Consider the following 20,116-nt stretch of genomic DNA (forward strand, 5'->3'; position numbering starts at 1 on the left):
GGCAATTACTGATTTACTATTTCTCTTCCTAGATATCTACAGGAGTGGCTTCTGCAACAGGTTGATATGAAGCGGTCTTTCTTTTGTTTTCCAGCACTTGTTGGTAGAATGTTTTTTTTTTCCTCCAACTCCAGCTTATTTTTCTTCTCCCACATGGTCGTGCTATGTTTTCTCTGTACTATTCCAGCTTCTCACACAATTGGGGGATTCCCTGGGAGACGGGCTTCTCCTCTGTTAATAGTTCGTCTAGGTCACAGGGCGCAGTGTCCGTGTGGGTATGCGGAGAACTTTTTATGTTCCAAAGCTCTTCCAGCTCCAGGTTCAGAGCCTGTATGTTTCAGCAGTTCTGTTTACTCCTGCAGGGATCCACCCAGATAGGTGGGGCCAGGGTCGGGGTGAGTTGTGAGAGGTGGCCCAGAGCAATGGCGGCGACCACCACCACAGCCGGTCCTGCTTTCACAGCTCCCTCCCCTTTGCCGGAACTAGTTGGGCTGCGAATCTGTGTCTGCGGTCCACAGTTCTCAGAACAGCAAATATTCTATTCCTTTGATCCGACACTGCCACTGTTCCGCTTCTAGCATGGGGCAGGTGCGGAGGGGCGAGCTCTGGGAGGGGAGGGAGGGGGCGGCTGGTCTTAGTGCCTAAGACTTCCATTCTCTGCTCGGCAGTGAGGGCTTAAACCACCGTTTTCAGCCTTCTTCCCTCAGTCTTTTCTCCGAGGTCTCTGCCGTGAGTGTTGGGTTCAGCCGTGTTGTATGCTGCCCCCTCAGCCCTGTGGGCCATAAACGGAGCCCTAGCAATTTGAGTTCTTCCCTCTCCCGCAGCTGCGGTAGTTTTGGGAAGCAGCGGAGCTCGGAGCACTGATCTAGGTCTGCGTCCTCTGCCCGCGCGGATCCGTCTCAGCACTTCTCCCTTTCCTTCTCCCCCACTCGCGTGATTTGCCCACCTGTAGGTGACTTCGGTAGTTGGCCTCTTCGTCTTGCCTGTCTGCTGTGCAGGGAGTTCTTTGTGGAGTTTTAGTTTTTCGATTCGTTGTAAATTCCAGGGGAGCTTTACAGAGGCTCACCTCACATCGCCATTTTTCCTCTTCAATCAACTTTGTTTTGAATACTCTGACATAATATAAAGTTTCTGACATTTTACTTTTAACTTATATCTTTATATATAAAGTGGATTTCTATATACATCATATAGTTGGGTTTAAAAAATCCATATCATTGAAATCATATAGTTCTCTGCTTTTTCTGAGATAAGCATAAGTACCTTATTTCCCAGCACCTAGCATGAACAATGATTTATGCACACCGTAGACATGCAATAAATATCTGTTGAATGAACGAACACACAAGTTCAGAATTGGGTGATTAAGCTAGACAACTAAATAAGAAACATAATATACTGTGATCAATACTGCTTTAGAGACATACATGGAGGAAAGGGAAACGGGAACTAACATTTTCTTGGGATCTACTTCATGATAGACACCGTGTGCACTTTCTACTACATCACCTACGAGGAGAAGCAATTATTCAGCTTAGGGACATCAGAGAAGGCTTCCAGAGGAGCGGCTGCATGCACTGATTCTCAAAAGACCAGGAGGGTGACTGTGTGTGTATGTGTGTGTGTGTGTGTGTGTGTGTGTGTGTGTGTGTGTGAAGGGGGAGGATGTAGAAATTTAGGGAATGAATCAGACAGAGAAAACACGTGCAAGGGCAGAATATAGTCAAGGAAAACTAAAAGCATAGAAAACTGAAATGGAAACCTAAATAAAACCAAGTGTGAACGACAGTGCTGTACAATTCAAAGCAAAGAAAATGGGGACCCCTGCCTATTTAGATGTCATTTGAAGAGCAGTGGGAAGCCCACTGTCCACAAAGCATTTTCCTGACAGCCTGTCGATGATGTCTGAAAGTCTGCCACTGGAAACCCATTACTTTGAGTCATTGACAAATTGTCCCGTTAAAAAATAAATATCTCTCCCAGACTTCATTTCTTTTCTTTTCTTTTTTTTTTTTTTTTTTGATCGGGTTACTAGATTGGCATGTCTTTCAATTACTGTGTTTAGACCACTAACCTTTTTAAAATTATTATTTTTCAATTACAGTTGACATTCAATATTTTATTAGTTTCAGGTGTACAGCATAGTGGTTAGACATTTATATAATTTACAAAGTGATCCCCCTCATAAATCTAGTACCCACCTGGCAAGGTGAAGGGATTAAGAAGTACAAATTGGTGGTTACAAAATAGTCACAGGGATGTAAAATAGAGCTAGGGAATATAGACCACTTACTTTTAATGTAATTACTATGTAGCATGGTTGGATTTAGGCATACCATTCATTTTATTAGTTGTTTTCTGTTTGTCCTTCTGACTTTTTGTTCTTCTGTTCTTCTTTCTCCAACTTCTTTTGGATTATTTGAATATTTTTGGAATGTTTTAATTCATTGGCTTTGGACTACATTTGTTTGCATGTTTTGAAGTGGTTACTTTAGGGATTGCTATATATCTTCAATTTTTTTCTTTCCATATAGTTGTTATTTTACTTCAATTACAACCATATAGGTCCCTTTACCCTCTCCCCTTTGTGTTATAGTTGGCATATGTAGAACATCTATATACATTGACAATCTCACCAGACAATGTTAATCATTTTTACTCTCAACATTCATATATATTTAAGAAACATAAGATGAAAAATAGTATTTCATAATTACAAAGATATCTACATTTTTGTTTTTGCTCTTTCTTCATTCCTAAAGTTCCAAGTTTTCTTCTGTTATCATTTCCATTCAGCTTGAAGAACTTTATTTTATATTTTTAGAGCAATTCTGCTGGTGAAAAATTCTCTTAGTTTTCTTTTATCTGGGAATGTCTTTATTTCATAATCATTGCTGACATATATTTTCACTGGCTGTAGAATTCTGAGTTGATAATTCTTTTGTTTTAGCACTTTAAAGATTATTTCTCATAAGAAATTTGTGGTCATTTAAAAATTCTTTTTCCCCTATAAATATTGTTTTTCTCTAGCTGTTTTCAACACATTTTTTTCCTTTGGTTTTCAGCAGTTTGATTATGCGTCTAGGTATGACTTCCATGAACTTGTTTCAAGCTCCTTGATCTTCTTGAATCTGTACATTTTAATCTTTCATTAAATTTGGAATATTTTCAGCCATTATTTCCTCAAATATGTATTTTTTACATCAATCTTTTTCCTGTCTTTTTGGGACTTCAATTACACAAATACTTGACCATTCGATATCATCCCACAGGTTCTGAGGCTCTGTTTTTGTGTTTTCATCTTTTTTTTTTTCTCTGTGTTGCTTAGATTGGTTTATCTTAAAGTTCACTGACTCATTACACTGTCATCACAATTCTGATAATGAGTCTATATGATGACTTGTTAAAATTTCAGATATTAAATTTCTCAGCTCCAAAATTTTCATTTTCTAGTTTTCACAGTTCCATGACTGAGATCCATCCTTGGGTCAAAGCCTCAAGAGAAAAAGAAAAAATACAGAAACTCACCCATGTATGGTCACCTCCAAATTCTGCCTGCTTTTGTTTACTCTTCAGAGTTCTCAGGTAGTTACTTTTAAATTTTTGTCTTGAGATGTTAGCTGTAATCGGTAGGAGAAATACACTGTATTGAGCTTACTCCATCTTGTACAGAACTGAGAGTCTAGCATTGTAATTTTAAAAATTTAGATCATACTAATCTCTAAGGAACTTTACTCCATGTCAGATTAAACCTATATTTATTTAATCTTGACAAAACACCAATATTTTGGGGCTGTTATTATTGTTTGAGAATTTTAAAAAAGCAAAACAAAAGCTGGAACCCTTTTTGCCTTTCTCATGAGCTTTTATAAATAAAAATATGAATAATTATGCTTTTGAATAAATTATAGCTTAGAAATTTTTGAGGTAAATGAAGATATTAGTAACAATATTTTCAGGTATTTTCTCTTGGCATTTTAATTTTGTTGAACTTGCCAATGCATGTTCCATGTGTAATTGTATAAGATTTAGTTATTCTGCATAATTTGGTGAAAACATATCTGAAGGTTCTCCAGTTACCTCTATATTCCCATTTCTAAGATGTTTTGGGTAATGTATATTTATTCAAGCAATGAAACTTTATTTTTCATAAGTCTTAACTATTTTTGATGGAAAAATGTCTGAAATACAATACGCCCTCTCCTGACTTTTTAAACAGAGTATGAAAAGTAATTAAACTATCTTTTATGAGACAATTTATAATGGGCTCTCATTATAAACATGATCTATGCTGTTCTAATAATTGTGTATGGATGTTTGTCTCTTCACGTTAAAATACATTAGATTCTTGCATATGCTTATTACAGTTTGTCTCTTACTCTCCATGTTGTCAACTGTCACTTGCCATGATGTCAGTGGGCTTGCCTTAAGAGATTCCCTCCCATTCTTCTCATTTGCTGGGGTTTGTTGTTTTTTATTAATTTGTTCCTTCTAATCTGATGTAAGACAAGATATTTTTAGGAAAACCCTGAGGGGCTCACCCATGACTCTACTGTTTGGGCCTTACCTTGTAGATATTGTGACACTTATTTTCCTGAGTTTGCTGGAGAAATTCTATATAAGTGAGGAATTAACTACTGTTTCCTTTGCTGTAGTGAAGGTCTGTCATATGTTAAAACAACTATTTCATTTCACACACTATAAACTGATAAGTAGTAAAATAGGAAGTTTGATGAAAATCAGCCCCTCTGAGTGTGTGGGTATAAGGTGATAGTGAAATACAATTTATGGCACTAATTGTTTAATAAACTGAACAGTGACACCTCTTTTTTAATAGTGAGTGAGGTAAACAAAAGCATTCAATGAAATATTAAATTATTCTTAACAACACAGAAGAAGTGGAGCTGGCGTTGAGAGAAAGACAGAGTTATTGTATAGTTTGGGGGTTTTTGAATTGAATTAATTTATGTATTTCACCTCTAGATCATTCTAGTCATTCTATCAATTTTTGTGTTCCAGTAATAGACAAAGGGAAGCCATCAGGCCAAGTTCCCCACTGATGATTTTTACAGAGGAAAGATTTTATACTCAATTGCCTGTAGAATGCTAAATAATTTTATTTGCTCTGCCCAATTAGACAGGAATAAGGGTATAGCAGAGGGAGAAGAATTTCCTTAATTTCATCTTTCTATACCATGAGCTTGTGGGGAACAGTGAGCAAATTTTCATTTTTTTAAAATTTTCTATCTTCTACAACGTCTGGGATACGGCAAGTGCTCAAAGAGTTGCAAAGATTTACCTCCACTTCTATTTCCTGAAAAACTTTGCATGTATTTGATATTATTTCTTTCTTAAATGCTTTGTAGAATTCACTAGAGCAGCAATTTGAGCTTGGAGATTTCTTTAAAGACAGGTTTTTAATTACAAATTAAATTTCATTAATAAATACAATGTGTTCAGTTATTGTATTTCTTCTCAAACAAGCTTTAGTAATTCCTGTCTTTCAAGGAATATGTCCCTTCAGTTTAAGTTGTTTAGTTTATAGGAGTAAAGTTGTTAATAGTCCATAAATGTATTGTTTAATGTCTGTACATTCTATAGTGATACTCTCTCCCTCATTCTTAATATTGGTAATTTGTGTCACCTTTTTTTTGCTGTACAGTCTTTTGTCAAAGATCCAGCTTTTCGTTTCATTGCATCTCACTATTTTTTTTCCGTTTTTATTTCATTTATTTCTGATCTTTTTATTTCCTTTTTCTACTTGTTTTGGTTTTAATTTGCTCTTCTAGTTATAGTTCATTATGGAGAAACTCAAGTAATAGATTTTCAAGCTTTCTATTTTTCTACTATAAATGTTTAATGCTCTAAATTAACCTCTAAGCACTGATTTAATTGCATTTCACATATTTTGATGTGCTGTAAATTCATTTGCACTGATTACAAAGTGCTTTCTAATTTCCCTTGTGGGTTCTCCTTTGACCCATTGGTTACATACAAGTGTGTTGTTAAGGTTCTACTTAACACATAACTTTCTTTTATTGATTTTTACTTTAACCCCTTTTATGATCAATAAACATCCCTCACGTGATTTAGATTTTTAAACGTTTGATAGTTTGTTTTATGGCCCAAAATATGGTCCACGTTGATCAATTTTTCCATGTGTATATAGGTATAATGTGCATCCAAAATATGGTCCACATTGATCAATTTTTCCATATGTATATAGGAATAATGTGCATCCTACTCTTTTTGGGGGGAGTGTACTAGTTAAGAGGTCGAATTGGTTGAGGGTATTGCTCAAGACTTAAACAGCTATTGATTTTCTTGTTACTTGTTCTAGCAGTTACTGAGAGAAGATGTTAATATCTCTGAATATAATTATATATTTGTCTGTTTCTCATTTTTGTTCTACTGCATTTTGCTTCATATGTTTTCGAGCTCTGTTATTAGGTACATACATATTTAGGATTTTTATATTTTCTTAATGCTTGATCACCTTAGCAATATGAATGACCTTCTTTATCCCTAATAATATTTTTTCTCTTTAATCTTTATCTCATATTAATATGGTCAGCTTCCTTTTTATTAGTGTTTCATGATATATTTTTCATTTATAGATGTCTAATTTATCTATTTCTTTATATTTAAAGTGAGTTACTTGTAGATATTATATAGACGAGTTAAAGTCTAATGTGACAATATATGCTTTTTAATTGGTATGCATAGACCATTTTGCAATTAATATCATTATTAATATAGTTGTGTTTAAATCTACAACCTTGTTATTTGTTTTCTACTTGTCTCATATGTTCTTTGTTCCCTTTTTCTGTTTTTGCCTGTTTTGATATTAAATATTTTTTATAATTTTATTTTATCTTCCTGGTTAGCTAATCACTCATTTGTCATTTTATTTAATGGTTGTTTTACTGACCCTGGTATGCATCTTTAACTTACTCTCAAGAAAATTTACCATGACATTATATATACTACACTATATGTAATAGAAGAATCTTACAAATAGTATACTTTTACCAAGTTTCCCCAAAAATAAGACCTAACCAGAAAATAAGCCCTAGCATGATTTTTCAGGATGACATCCCCTGAACATAAGCCCTAATGCGTCTTTTGGAGCAAAAATAATATAAGACCCAGTCTTATTTTTGGGTAAACACGGTATTTCTCCTCTACTGGCCTTTGTGCTATTGTCATCATACACTTTGCTTTTACATATGAGATCTGACAATTAAATTCACGAACTTGTTGCAACAATGTTCGTGATATCCCTTTTGTGATATCAGAGGGATTATTCATTATGAATTTGTACCAACTGGACAAACGGTTAACCAAGTTTACTATTTGGAAGAGCTGAAAATGCTGTGTGAAAAAGTTAGATAACGTGAAGTTTTCACCAACAATTCATGTCTCCTGCATCACGACAATGCACTAGCTCACACGGCACTGACTGTAAGGGAGTTTTTAGCCAGTAAACAAATAACTGTATTAGAACACCTTCCCTACTCACCTGATCTGGCCCCCAATGACTTCTTTCTTTACCTGAAGATAAAGGAAATATTGAAAGGAAGATATTTTGATGACATTCAGGACATCAAGGGTAATACGACGATAGCTCTGATGGCCTTTCCAGAAAAAGAGTTCCAAAATTGTTTTGAAGGGTGGACTAGGCGCTGGCAGTTGGTGCATAGCTTCCCAAGGGGAGTACTTCAAAGGTGACAATAGTGATATTCAGGAGTGAGGTATGTGGCACTTTTTCTAAGATGAGATCACGAACGTAATTGTCAGAAATTGTATGTTATAAAATGCTCAATAAACTGTTATTTTAAAAATTAAACAGCTATCTGTGAAAGCGATTTTTTTAAAATTAAAGGATCATTCATATTTCTCTACATATTTAGTATTCTCAGTACTCTTAATTTCATTGTGTAAGCCCAAATTTCAATTTGGTATAATTATCCTTCTTCCTGAAGGACTTCCTTGAACATTTTCGGTACTGTATATCTGCTGGCAATGTGTTTTTCTTCCATTATATGAGTAGGAAAGCCTTTATTTTGCATTGATATTTTGATATAGAATTCTAGATTACTTTTTTTTCTCTCAGTACTTTAAAGATGCTCCATTGTCTTCTTTTTTTTTTAATTTTATTTTATTAAATTTATTGGGGTGACAATTGTTAGTAAAATTACATAGATTTCAGGTGTACAATTCTGTATTACATCATCTATAAATCCCATTGTGTGTAAGGGGAGAAGGTGAAGGGAAATAATACATCTAAATCTCCAGGTATAAAACAAGTAAATAATGGGGTGTAATGTACAGCATAGGAAATATTGTAAGAGAACAAACATTAGAATGACAAGAGTCATCTCGTTGAAAACAATGCAGCTCCATTGTCTTCTAGGCTGCATTGTTTTCAACGAGATGACTCTTGTCATTCTAATGTTTGTTCTCTTACAATATTTCCTATGCTGTACATTACACCCCATTATTTACTTGTTTTATACCTGGAGATTTAGATGTATCACTTCCCTTCACCTTCTCCCCTTTTTAATTTTTCAATTACAGTTGACTTTCAATACCGTTTTATATTAATTTTAGGTGTACAGCATAGTGGTTAGACATTTATATAATTTAAGAAGTGAGCCCTCCTTATTAGTCTAGTACCCACCTAGCACTATACATAGCTATTACCATATCATTGACTATATTCCTTATGCTTTACTTTGCATTCATATGACTATTTTATAACTACCCATTTGTACTTCTTAATACCCTCACTTTTTTCATCCACCTCCTCAATGCCCTTCTCACCTGACAGCTACCAAAATGTTCTCTATCTGTAAGTTTGTTTCACTTGTTTGTTTATTTTGTTCTTTAGATTCCACATAGAAGTGAAATCACATTGCATCTGTCTTTCTCTGTCTGATACTACTCCACTCAGCACAACACACTCCAGGTCCATCCATGCCACCACAGATGGCAAGATCTCATTCCCTTCCATGGCCAAGCAATATTCCAAGTATATATGTATCACCACCTCTTTATCCACTCATGCGTTGATGAACACCCAGACTATCTCCATGTCTTGGCCGTTGTAAACAATGCTGCAATGAACATATGAACGCACATGGCCCCTCAAAGTAGCATTTCGGTTTTCTTCAGAAAAATACCCAGAAGTGGAATTACTGGGTTCTTCTTTGTCTCTTGTTATAGATTTTGTTTTAAACTAAATTTTGTTTGTTATAAGTACTGCTACTCCAGATTGTTTTAATTTCCATTTTTATAAAATATCTTTTTCCATCTCTTTACTTTCAGTCTCTGTATGTCTTTCGATCTGAAGTGAGCCTCTTGTGGGCAGCATATGTAAGGGTATTATTTTCTTATCCATTCAGCCACCCTATCTCTTGATTGGAGCATGTAATCCATTTACATTTAAAGTAATTGTTGATAGACAGGTAGTTATTGCCATTTTCTTATTCATATTTTGCTCTTTTTTTCTATCATAAAGAATTCCCTTTTTCCTCTTTTTTTTTTGTTTGTTAATTTTATTAACTATTGTCACCCCAATAAATTTGAATAAAAAAAAAAAGTCCCTCAAACATTCCTTATAATACTGGTTTGGTGGTGATGAACTCCTTTAGCTTCGTCTTCTCTAAGAAGCTCTTTATCTGTTCTTTGATTCTAAATAATAGCCTTGCTGGGTAGAGTAATCTTCATTGTAGGTCACTGCTTTTCATCACATTGAGTATTTTCTGCCAATCCCTTTTGGCCTGCAAAGTTTCTGTTGAGAAATCATCTAATAGTCTTATGGGAGCTCTCTTGTGGGTAACTAGCTACTCTCTTGATGCTTTTAGGATTCTTTGTATTTAACCTTTGGCATTTTAATTTTGATGTGTCTTAGTGTGGGCCTGTTTGGGTTCATCTTGTTTGGACTCTCTGCACTCCCTGGGCTTATATATCTATTTCTTTCACCAGGTTAGGGAAGTTTTCATCATTATTTCTTCAAATAGGTTTTCAATTCCTTGCGCTCTCTCTTCTTCCTCTGGTACCTCTGTGATGCAAATGTTATTACACTGGATATTGTCCCAGAGGCCCCTTAAACTCTCCTCATTTTTTTGGATTCTTTTTTCTTTTTGCTGTCCTGATTGGGTATTTTCTGCTACCTTATCTTCCAAATCACCCATTTGATATTCTGTTTCATCTAACGTACTCTTGATTCCCTCTAATGTATTCTTCATTTCAGTTATTGTATTCTTTATTCCTGACTGAATCTTTTCTGTTTTCTATCTCCATGTTTATGTTTCTTATATCTTTGTTGATTTTCTCCCTGAGATCATTGAGCATCCTTATAACCAGTATATTGAACTCTGCCTCTGGTAGATTGCTTATTTTCATTTTCTTTAGTTCTTTTTCTGGAGCTTTGTTCTGTTCTTTCATTTGGGACATACTTCTTTTGTCTCCCCATTTTCGCTGACTCCCTGTGTTTGTTTCTATGTATTACGTAGGGCTGCTATGTCTCCTGGTTTCAGTAGAGTGGCCTTATGTAGAAGTTGTGCTGTGGGGTCCAGTGGCACAGTCTACCTGATCACCTGAGCTGGGTGCTGCAGTTGTGTCCCTTGTGTGGGTTCTGTGTGCCCTCTTAACCCTGGGTTGCTGTTTGCACATCATTGGGAGGAATTGAACCTCAGGCTTATTTGTTGTGAGGACTGGCCATGATTAAGTGGAGGAGCTGTTGTGCAGGGGCTGACCATATGAAGCAGGATTCAACTTAGCAAGGCTCTGGTGTGTGCCTAGTCTGCCCTTTGGGTGTGTTTTCTGTGGAGGTGGCTTGGTGGTGCTCTGGCTTGGTCTGAAGCCAGCCATTGGGCATGCCAACCCCTGGGGCTTCCTGGAATGAACCAAAAAGAAATCTGCAGATAGCTGCCACCTGCACTTAGACATGCCTTGTAGTGGTTAAGCTGTGAACCAAGGCAGCAGAAGAGCTATATGCAGGGGCTGACTATACAGAGCATGATTCAATTTAGCAGGGCTCCGGTTCCTGCCAGTTTTCCCTTTAGGTGTGTTGTCTTTGGAGGCAGCCAGGTAATGTCCCACTTAGCCTGAAGCTGTTCACCAACCTGCCAACCCCAGGGCTTCCTTGGAGGGGCCCTGCTACAGGCTAAGTTCAGCCACAGCTTGTGCTTTGCCATGGGCCACCTGGCATGAGCCACAAACAATCTGAAGTAGGATGCCACCCACACTGGGCTTGGAAGTACCTCTAGAGTCCAAGCCATGAACCAAGGCCAGTTGTTGCTAGTGGTGGGCTTGGGGATGCTCAGCGAGATGTATGGGACACATGGAAGCCAGATGCTGCTTGTTTGGGTTTTATTAACCTTTGAGAGAATTTTAGGATGTCTATAGGATGAACCAAGACAGGACGCTGATATGGAAAAGCCATTGGAAGTGGCTAGAATGTGCCTGAAAGTTGGGTGGGGCAAGGTCTCAGGGAATCACCAGGGTGGGGTGGACAAACAGTGTTAGCCAGGTTGATGGAGACTCAAATATGGTGACCACCTGAGTCTGCATAAGGTCGGGGTGGTGGTGGATAGGGCTCAACAGAGAATCAAAGGATTCTGCCAGCACTTCTCTCTGGGAGGAACCTCCAACCCTCATCCCACAGCCAGACAACTCAGTTACTCCTTGCATGTCCTTCGCACCTTTTGAGCTGCTGCCCCAACACTGAAGTTAAGAGTGAGAGAGTCCTTCAGTGAGTATGTCCATGTGTGGGCCCTTTAAGAGGAACTGCAGGGACTCTAGCCACTCTCTGTCTCACCCAACCACTCTCCCCGCTGGTTTCCACAGGCAGAAGTTATGGGGACTTCTTTCTCTGTCACTGGAACCCTTGGTTGGGGAGCCTGGTTTGGGGCTCGAATCCCTTGCGCCTCTGGAAAAGACCTCTGTAGGCAAGGTATCCTTCCCAAGTTTTAACAGTCACACGCAGGTATGGGATCAGCCTGGTCCATGTCTCGGTCCCTCTTACCAGTCTCGAGTTGGTTTCTTCTGTATGTCCTTAATTTGAGGACTTAGTTCAGCTAGACTTCAGACAATTCTCAAAGATGAGTGTTCTGTAGTTTATTTATAATTTTGATGTGGTCATGAGAGGAGCAAGCACAGTGTTTAACTCTTCCACCTCCTTGACCTCTTCAATTTGGATCTTTTAATGAATCTTCCATTTCTTACCTTACTGTGCTTGTGCTTTCCTCGATCTTCTTGAACTTAAAGAATACAGTTATAATAGCTCGCTTAACATTATTCTCTACTAACTCTATATTCTATTATTATTCATTCTGTCTTATAATTGCATTTTCAGCACACAATGGGCTGTATTTTCCTATTTCTTTGCATGCTTGGTAATTTTTCATTTAATTGCTGATATTGTAAGTTTGTTTTTGGGTACTGGATATTTTTGTATTCTTCAAATACCTGAAGGCTTCATTCTGAGGTATATTTAAAGTTACTTGGAAATCATTTGATCTTTTTTGAGGTTGTCTTTGTTAAGCAAATGCAGAATTGCTTTTAGTTTAGGGCTAACTTTTCCCATTACTGAGGCAATACCCTTCTGAGGACCTTCCTAGATGTTCCATGAAATATGAGGTTTTCTGGTTTGGTTATTAGACATATGAACTATTCCTGGTGTTGTGTGAATTCTGAGTACTGTTTGCGTGATCACTTCTAGTGGTTCTTTCCTTGTCCTCAATGGTTTCATCACACACTAGATCTAATCAGTATTCAGCCAAATAATTGAGAGGTCCCTGTACAAACCTCCAGAACTGTTTCAATATGATGTTTCCTACTCTCTATGAGCTCTCTCCTCTCCAGTACTCTGTCCTTCATATTTTAGTCATCTTTTCTTCCTTGAACTCTAAACTCTATCTCCTCAACTCAGAGATACTTCCACGTTGTTTGAGTTCCCTTTCCCTTGGTTGTGCTCTGGATACTTTCTCCAGGCCATCTGTTGGAACACTCACAGGACTAATCTTATTTGTTTCCCTTCTCTCAGGATTTATGATCCTGTGCTGCTTTTTGTTAAATGTCTGATTGATATATATATATATATATATATATATATATATATATATATACACACACACAATATCTAAAAACAATTTTATATATATATATATATATATATATATATATATATATATATATATAATTTTTTTTAGATATTTAAGATAACAGGGTAAATCCTGTTACTGTTACTTCATCATGGCTGTAAACAGAAGTTCATGTGGCCTTTTGGAGTGGTGAAGTTGGAGCACTACATTGAAAGTCAGGACACTTCCATTCCTATTAAGCTTCACTACTTGCTAGTTTTGTGACCTCAGCAGAAATAAATTACCTCTTGGGACTCAGTTTCTTCATCTAGGAAATGGGGCTATAAAACTTGTCTTACTCTTCTTCACAAGCTTGATTATATTCATTAAAATACTTGGTAAACTATAATGTGCTACGTAAAAGCTATTTTTGTTATTAGTTAAAACTTTTATAACCAACTGGTCTTTCATACTAAAAATAATTACTTTAATGTATGCCAAGCCATTCCTATATCATTTTAATAAACCTCAAATGAAGAAAATATACATTATTATATCATCATGGCAAAAGGAAGACTGATCCTATGAGCCCCTTCTATGTGATACGAATTTGAGATATTAAAATTATGGAGAATACCAAAATCAAGCACAACACCAATGGGCATGGTGTCCATGTAGATGGATGCCTCTTCATAATTTTTAATGTAAATTTAATATTAAAAATAAAAGGATATCATAATAAACTAGGTGAATGTTGCTGTTAAAAACCAAGTTATTAAACTGTTTTATTTAGCAAAATGTTGACTAAATATACAATAATGAACTGATACTGTTGGGGGAAGTCATCAGAGGACATGGCCACCAGTTGACCCACAAGCAGGACCCAGGCATTTGGAGGCTTCTCAACCACTCTTCCTGTACTTGGACTGTGCATTTTGCTTGCCTTCCTTGATCCTAGAGGCTACTTCAAGGGTATAGTTATGAGATATTGAGACTATCTGGAATGAACACATGACTGAACCTAGTTAAGGCCTCTATATAAACTTTTAAGATTCTGGCAGGCAGGTACAGAAATCTAGCCATTTTACAACCCCCAAGACAAGCCTCCTAAGTAAATTCCCTTGTACGAGCATATTAAGCCTGCTTCTTGCCAATCTGGAGTAGTCTGCCTCTTTCTTCTGTCTCTCCCTGACCTCTACGTACAAAAGACATTTTCAGACCACACCTGAAAAGCTCTGGACCAGGTCTGGGAAGCACCAACTGGTGAGCCAGCCAGGAGACAGAAGACATGGTCTTTAGGAAAAAGGCATCCTGGGGAGAAATCCCACATTGGGCCTATATGTGGGGAGGGATGGCTCATATATCAGATGCTTTTGGACCACCATGTGAGTATGGGGTCACTCTGAAAATTCCAGCTGCTTTAATGTGCTTGTTTGAGGCAGTACATATTGCACACTGTGGCAAAGAAGGGAAACAGATGGTTGCCACAGTGGGCTGGCCTCACTGTGGGTAGTTCAGCTGGTCACTGCTGCCCAATAAGAGGATGAAACTCAAGTTAGAAAGTTGAAAGAAGATCTGAGATTAGAGGACATGTGGTTATCTACTACTCTGCTGGCTTCAGGGCAGAGTAGTAGGTGTTAATAGTAGGTGTTCTGATAAGGTGTTAATATCCAAAATTTAGAGAACTCATACAAGTGAACACCAAAAAAACTAACAATCCGATTAAAAAATGGGCAGAAGACCTGAACAGACATTTCTCCAAAGAGGACACACAGATAGCCAATAGACATATGAAGGGATGCTCAACATCACTAACCATCAGAGAAATGCAAATGAAAACCACAATGAGATATCACCTCACACCTGTTCGAATGGCTATCATCAAGAACTCAACAAACAACAACTATTGGCAAGGATACAGAGAAAAAGGAACTAATGTACACTGTTGGTGGGATTGGAAATTGGTGCAGCCACTATGGAAAATGGTTTGAAGGTTCCTCACAAGTTAAAAATACCTTATGACCCAGCAATTCCTCTTTTGGCTATTTATCTGAAGAAATTCAAAATACTCATTTGAAAAGACATATGTAACTCTATGTTCATTGCAGCTGTATTTATAATAGTCAAGATATGGAAGCAACCCAAGTGCCCATCAATAGATGACTGTGTAAAGAAGAAGTGGTACATATATACAAGGAAATATTACTCAGCCATAAAAAATAATGAAACCTTACCATTTCCAACAACATGGATGGACCTAAAGGGTATTATGCTACGTGAAATAAGTCAGACAGGGAAAGACAAATACCATATGATCTCACCTATATGTGGAATCTATAGAACAAAATAAACAAAACAGAAAAATACTCATAGATGCAGGGAAAACACTGATGGTTGCAGAGAGGAGCACAGTTAGGGAGCTCCTCTGAGTGAAAACGGTGAGGGGATTAAGAATGCAAATTGGTAGTTACAAAATAGTCCCTGGGGTAAAAAGTACAGCATAGAGAATATAGTCAATAATGTCGCAACAACCATATATAGTGCCGGGGGTACTAAACTAATTGGGGTGATAACTTAATAAATGGCTAACATGTACGCTGTACACCTGAAAGTAATATAAAATAATATTGAATGTCGATTGTAAAAAAAAATACAGACTGCTGTAACCAATGCTGATTAATAAAATAACTATTTTTTTTTTTACAGCAGTACTAGAAACAATAAGGATAAAAGAAAATGACTATATATGTAAAGTAGGATGTGTGTTTTTGGTAGAAGATATGAGAAATGGAGATGTATTTCTATTGAAGGAAAAAAAGAGAAAGTGGTGCAAAATTAATTGTGGTTTTTGCAATTATTTTTAACCTTTTAAACCGCAATTACTTTTGCACCAACCTAAAATGATTGTTCCAAAATAAGAAAGGAAACAGGACAAAACCTAATTAGATATAGAAAATTGCAGTAGGTTTGTCAAACAACTCTTCTTTTTCTAATTGAAGTTTATTGAGGTGACAATTGTTAGTAAATTTAAATAGATTTCAGGTGTACAATTCTGTAATACATCATCTGTATATCACATTGTGTGTTCACCACCCAGAGTCAGTTCTCCTTCCATCACCATATAGTTGATCCCCTACCCTCATCTACCATCCCCCTCCCCCCTTACCCTCTGGTAACCACTAAACTATTTTCTGTGTCTATGAGTTTTCGTTTTTTCATTTGTTTGTCTTGTTCATAAAAGAACTCTTAAAAAGGAATTTTATGTGTAGTCAAGCTGACTAAGGTTGAAACTGATTTGAGTTAGAAAAATAGGAGAATTTTAATATGAAAAGTACACTGGTACAAAACCAACATTTGGCTTTCTCTGTTAAAAACACAAAATTTTCTTAGATTATTGGCCTGTGCTTAATAAAAATTGTAAACACGGGTTTTTCTTTCCCTTAAATGAAAACTACCTAGAAAACAATCACTCTGTGTTTTGTCTTCATTAGGTCTTTGATTACTTAAGAAAACTTAGCCTTCTCTATTAAAAGAGCTAAGTTTTTACAATTACTATGTAACTTCTTGTATATGTTAAATTTCATGGGAAACAATGTCAAATATGAAATGATGTGAAATTTTCTTCAAGGTATAGCTATACAAAATTCCTTAAAAACTGATATGTCCTAGTATAATGTTATAATGTTATAAAATGTATATTATAAAAATAACCAAATTTACTTGTCAATTAAATCACTTTCTTTTGTGTATGTGAGCTCTCGTCAGTCTTTAACCATGGCCATTTTTAAGTCTTTTGTCTTTTGCAGACAGTTACTGCTTTACGCTGATGCTTTTGCAAGTGTTCCTACAAAGGTGCTTCATCTTCTGGGAGATTGATGGAAAGAATCTGACAAGTGTAGGTTTCTGACAACTAGGATCAATTTGCCTTCACGTGGGAGGGACACTAATGAATCTTTCCGGTTTTTCCCCAAGGCTGACTGCACAGCCCCACAATGTCATGAGGGAGGGGCACATACAGACTGGGGATCAGAGCAACAAGCCATATTTGAGAAGGCAAAAATACTAGTGAAGAGGATTAAAGCTCTAAGCTTCTCCCAATTAGGGCAACCATTTTTCAAAATGTGGCTATGATTCCAAAAGGTATGGACCAAACACCATGGCAGAGACAAAGGAAGGGAAGAATGTCCCTAGGATTTTGGTTCTAGCTCTGGAAGGGGACAAAAATCCAATATAGCCCCATAAAGCAGCAGTTACTAGCAGTGTATGCCACACTTCTCCAGGTGAAGCCTCTCAGGAAGGAGTGAACTGCAGCAGCCAGTGGGCTGAAATCAGAACTGTTTAGTTAGTGATCACTCATGAGCCCTGGTCGTTAACCCTTCGCACTGTCAGACTAGTCTAAAGAGATTAACCCTATGGCTTGGACAATGGGAAGCCCAGGAATGGATGATCATGAATAAGCCCTGTGGGGACAGGATATGTGGAAAGACATTTGAGTCCGCCTGCAAGAGTCTGAGGTTGAACTTACTGTTTTACATGTTCTAGCTCATAAGGCAATGACATCCCCTGGCAATCAGGAAGCTGATGCCCTAATTCAAATATCAGCCTTAGCAAATGACCCTTCATTACATACATGACACTGGGTACGAAGAAATAGTAGCCAGTGTAGTACCTGGAGGTGTGGCATACTGCCAAGGACGCTGGGTTGCCCTTAAAATACGGTTTGGTTAATGCAATAAGAGCATGTCCTCTATGTTCTAAACAATATCCAAGGCAACTGCCAAACAGGAGTCTGGGACCATCTACCAGAGTTCCCAACTGGTGAGGGGCTAACAAATTGATTATATTGACACCCTCTCTGTGAGTGACGGCTCTAAATAAGCCCTGGTTTGTGTGAGCACTGCATTTAGCCTAACTCAAACTTTCCCTGTTGACATGCAAACCAGGTTACCACCCTTAAGGGATTAGAGAAGCTGAATACCATGTATATATTTTCTTGCCAAATAGATAATGATCAGGTGTTGCATTCCAAAAGTCATGATATATACAAGAGCAAGCAAAAGAACATGACACTGAATGGAGGTTCCATTTCCCGTATAACCTGCAAGCAACAGGGTTGGTAAAAAGGGAAAATGGGATATTAAAGCAGCAGATTAATTTACTAACAAGTAAAACCACCTTGGCCAGGTGGACTAAAGCACTGTCCCAGACTTTAACACATTTGAATGATCAACCAGTACTGGGGCAACTGCTGAGATACCCAGTGCCATAAAGGTAAGGAAATTGCTAGAAACAACCATTGCCCTAACTCTCACCATAGATCAACATGCTATGCTGCTGAGAATACCAAGCCCCATCACACCTGGGAAAGGAATTGTATACTGGAATTTACAACGGGACATCCCACCAAAGTGGGTGAGTTACTTCAAACCCATGGGCGAATGGGAACTATTCAATCTCTACTGGGATTGCACTGTCCTGCTGCAAGCTGGACTTATTAAAATGCACTATACCTGGAATGGAAAATGCACCAATGAAAGAGGGGAGAAAATGAGGGTTGTGATCTGGCAGATCCCACCCCTAGCCCATCTCCTTATGCCTGACAGTGCTGCCTCTCCTGGCCATCATGTATGGTATGTACAACAGGTCAATTTCCTAAAGCTGCCAACCTTCCTCTCCCCTCAAGGCACAGTGGGTATATTATTTTCCCACTGGTATGATCTTTTGGCTGCTGTCTTTGTTCCTTCCATTCGCCTGGGGGACATTACAGCATAAATAGAAGTCCTTACTAAATTCACTCATCAAGCCTAGAATAATAGCCAACAAAGCCTATCCTTACTGATCACTGAAATGTTTCTAATGAAAAAAATCTGTCCTCCAAAATAGAATGGCCTTGGACATTATTGAATGTTTAGTGTTCATACCTTATGAGTCTGTTAATGTGTCTTTATTAAATAATATAAAAACACAAGTGAATGCCTGGAGTGATCTGACCCCCAACTTCAGTAACTTAGTAAATCAATGGTTCAGATAACGGAGCTCTTAATGGAAAAAGTTGTCACTGATTTTGGAAATTATTTTCTTAACTTGTATTTTCTTTTGCCTGTGCCCATTTTGTTGGTATGGCACCTGCCTCCAATGTAGCCAGATATCCACCAAATGAGCCACCTTCATGCTAATAAAACCCCTTGCTGACTACTCAGGACCCACTGCAAAAGAGGGGTGCATGTGAGATTATAAGAGTTGGCCATGGGATATAAAATATTGGGGGAGGTCATCAGAAGACATGACTGACAGTTGACCCCTCCAGCTGGACACTGGTGATTGGAAGATCTTCATTCCCTCTTCTATCTTTGAAATGTATATTTCTCTTGTCTTCAAGCTCCCAGAAGCTGCTCCCAGGATACAGTCTTGAGATATAAATGCGGTATTGAGGCTATCTGGAGTTGGTACATGAATCAACCAGTTAAGGCCTCTATATAAACTTTTAGATTATGGCAGGCAGGTGCAGAAATCGAATCATCTTATAGCCACCCAAGATGAGCCTCATAAGTAAATTCCCTTATTTGTAAAAACCTACAACCTACCAATCTTAAATGGTCTGCCTCTTTTTTTGGACTCTTCCTGCTTTCCATGTAGGGGGCTGGATTCAGATTATAACTGAGAAGCTCCCAGCCAAATTTGTGAAGCAACAAACACTTTAAACTTAATGAAATTTTAACATGTGTAAAATAATTGCTATTATAAATCTGTTTTCAGAAGCTGTCACTTTAGTCACTCATTTACAGTTAATTATCATCTTTACAAAAAACAGTTCTCTCTATTTACCTTCTTTTGTAATTAACTTACTAGATTTTGCAAATATTGCAAAAAAAAATTTCATCATCTTCTAAATATAAAGTTCAAGTAACAGACATAGTGTCTATTCCAATACTATGAAAGGATATTCATTGGTTATTTATTGAGCTATAATTACTGAAATGCATTGCACACATCTCTTATCTTCCATTTTAGAGATATAATAAGCC

At 37.3% G+C, this 20,116-nt stretch overlaps 1 protein-coding gene across 4 annotated transcripts in view; it reads right to left on the reverse strand.

Moving 5' to 3' along the window:
* HDX (highly divergent homeobox) overlaps positions 1-20,116 on the reverse strand; it is a 198,996-nt gene that overhangs the window by 163,372 nt on the left and 15,508 nt on the right. The window contains exon 1 of one of the 4 annotated variants that reach the window (XM_088794837.1): positions 3,529-3,804. The exons of the other annotated variants lie outside the window; for them this stretch is intronic. The gene's annotated coding sequence lies outside the window, so the exon portion shown is untranslated. Of the gene's footprint in view, positions 1-3,528; positions 3,805-20,116 lie in introns of those variants that run through there. 4 annotated transcript variants of the gene reach the window in all.

This window comes from Rhinolophus sinicus, chromosome 18 (assembly GCF_057876585.1).
Source record: "Rhinolophus sinicus isolate RSI-liver-muscle chromosome 18, RSI-T2T, whole genome shotgun sequence".
Classification (NCBI taxonomy): Eukaryota; Metazoa; Chordata; class Mammalia; order Chiroptera; family Rhinolophidae; genus Rhinolophus; species Rhinolophus sinicus.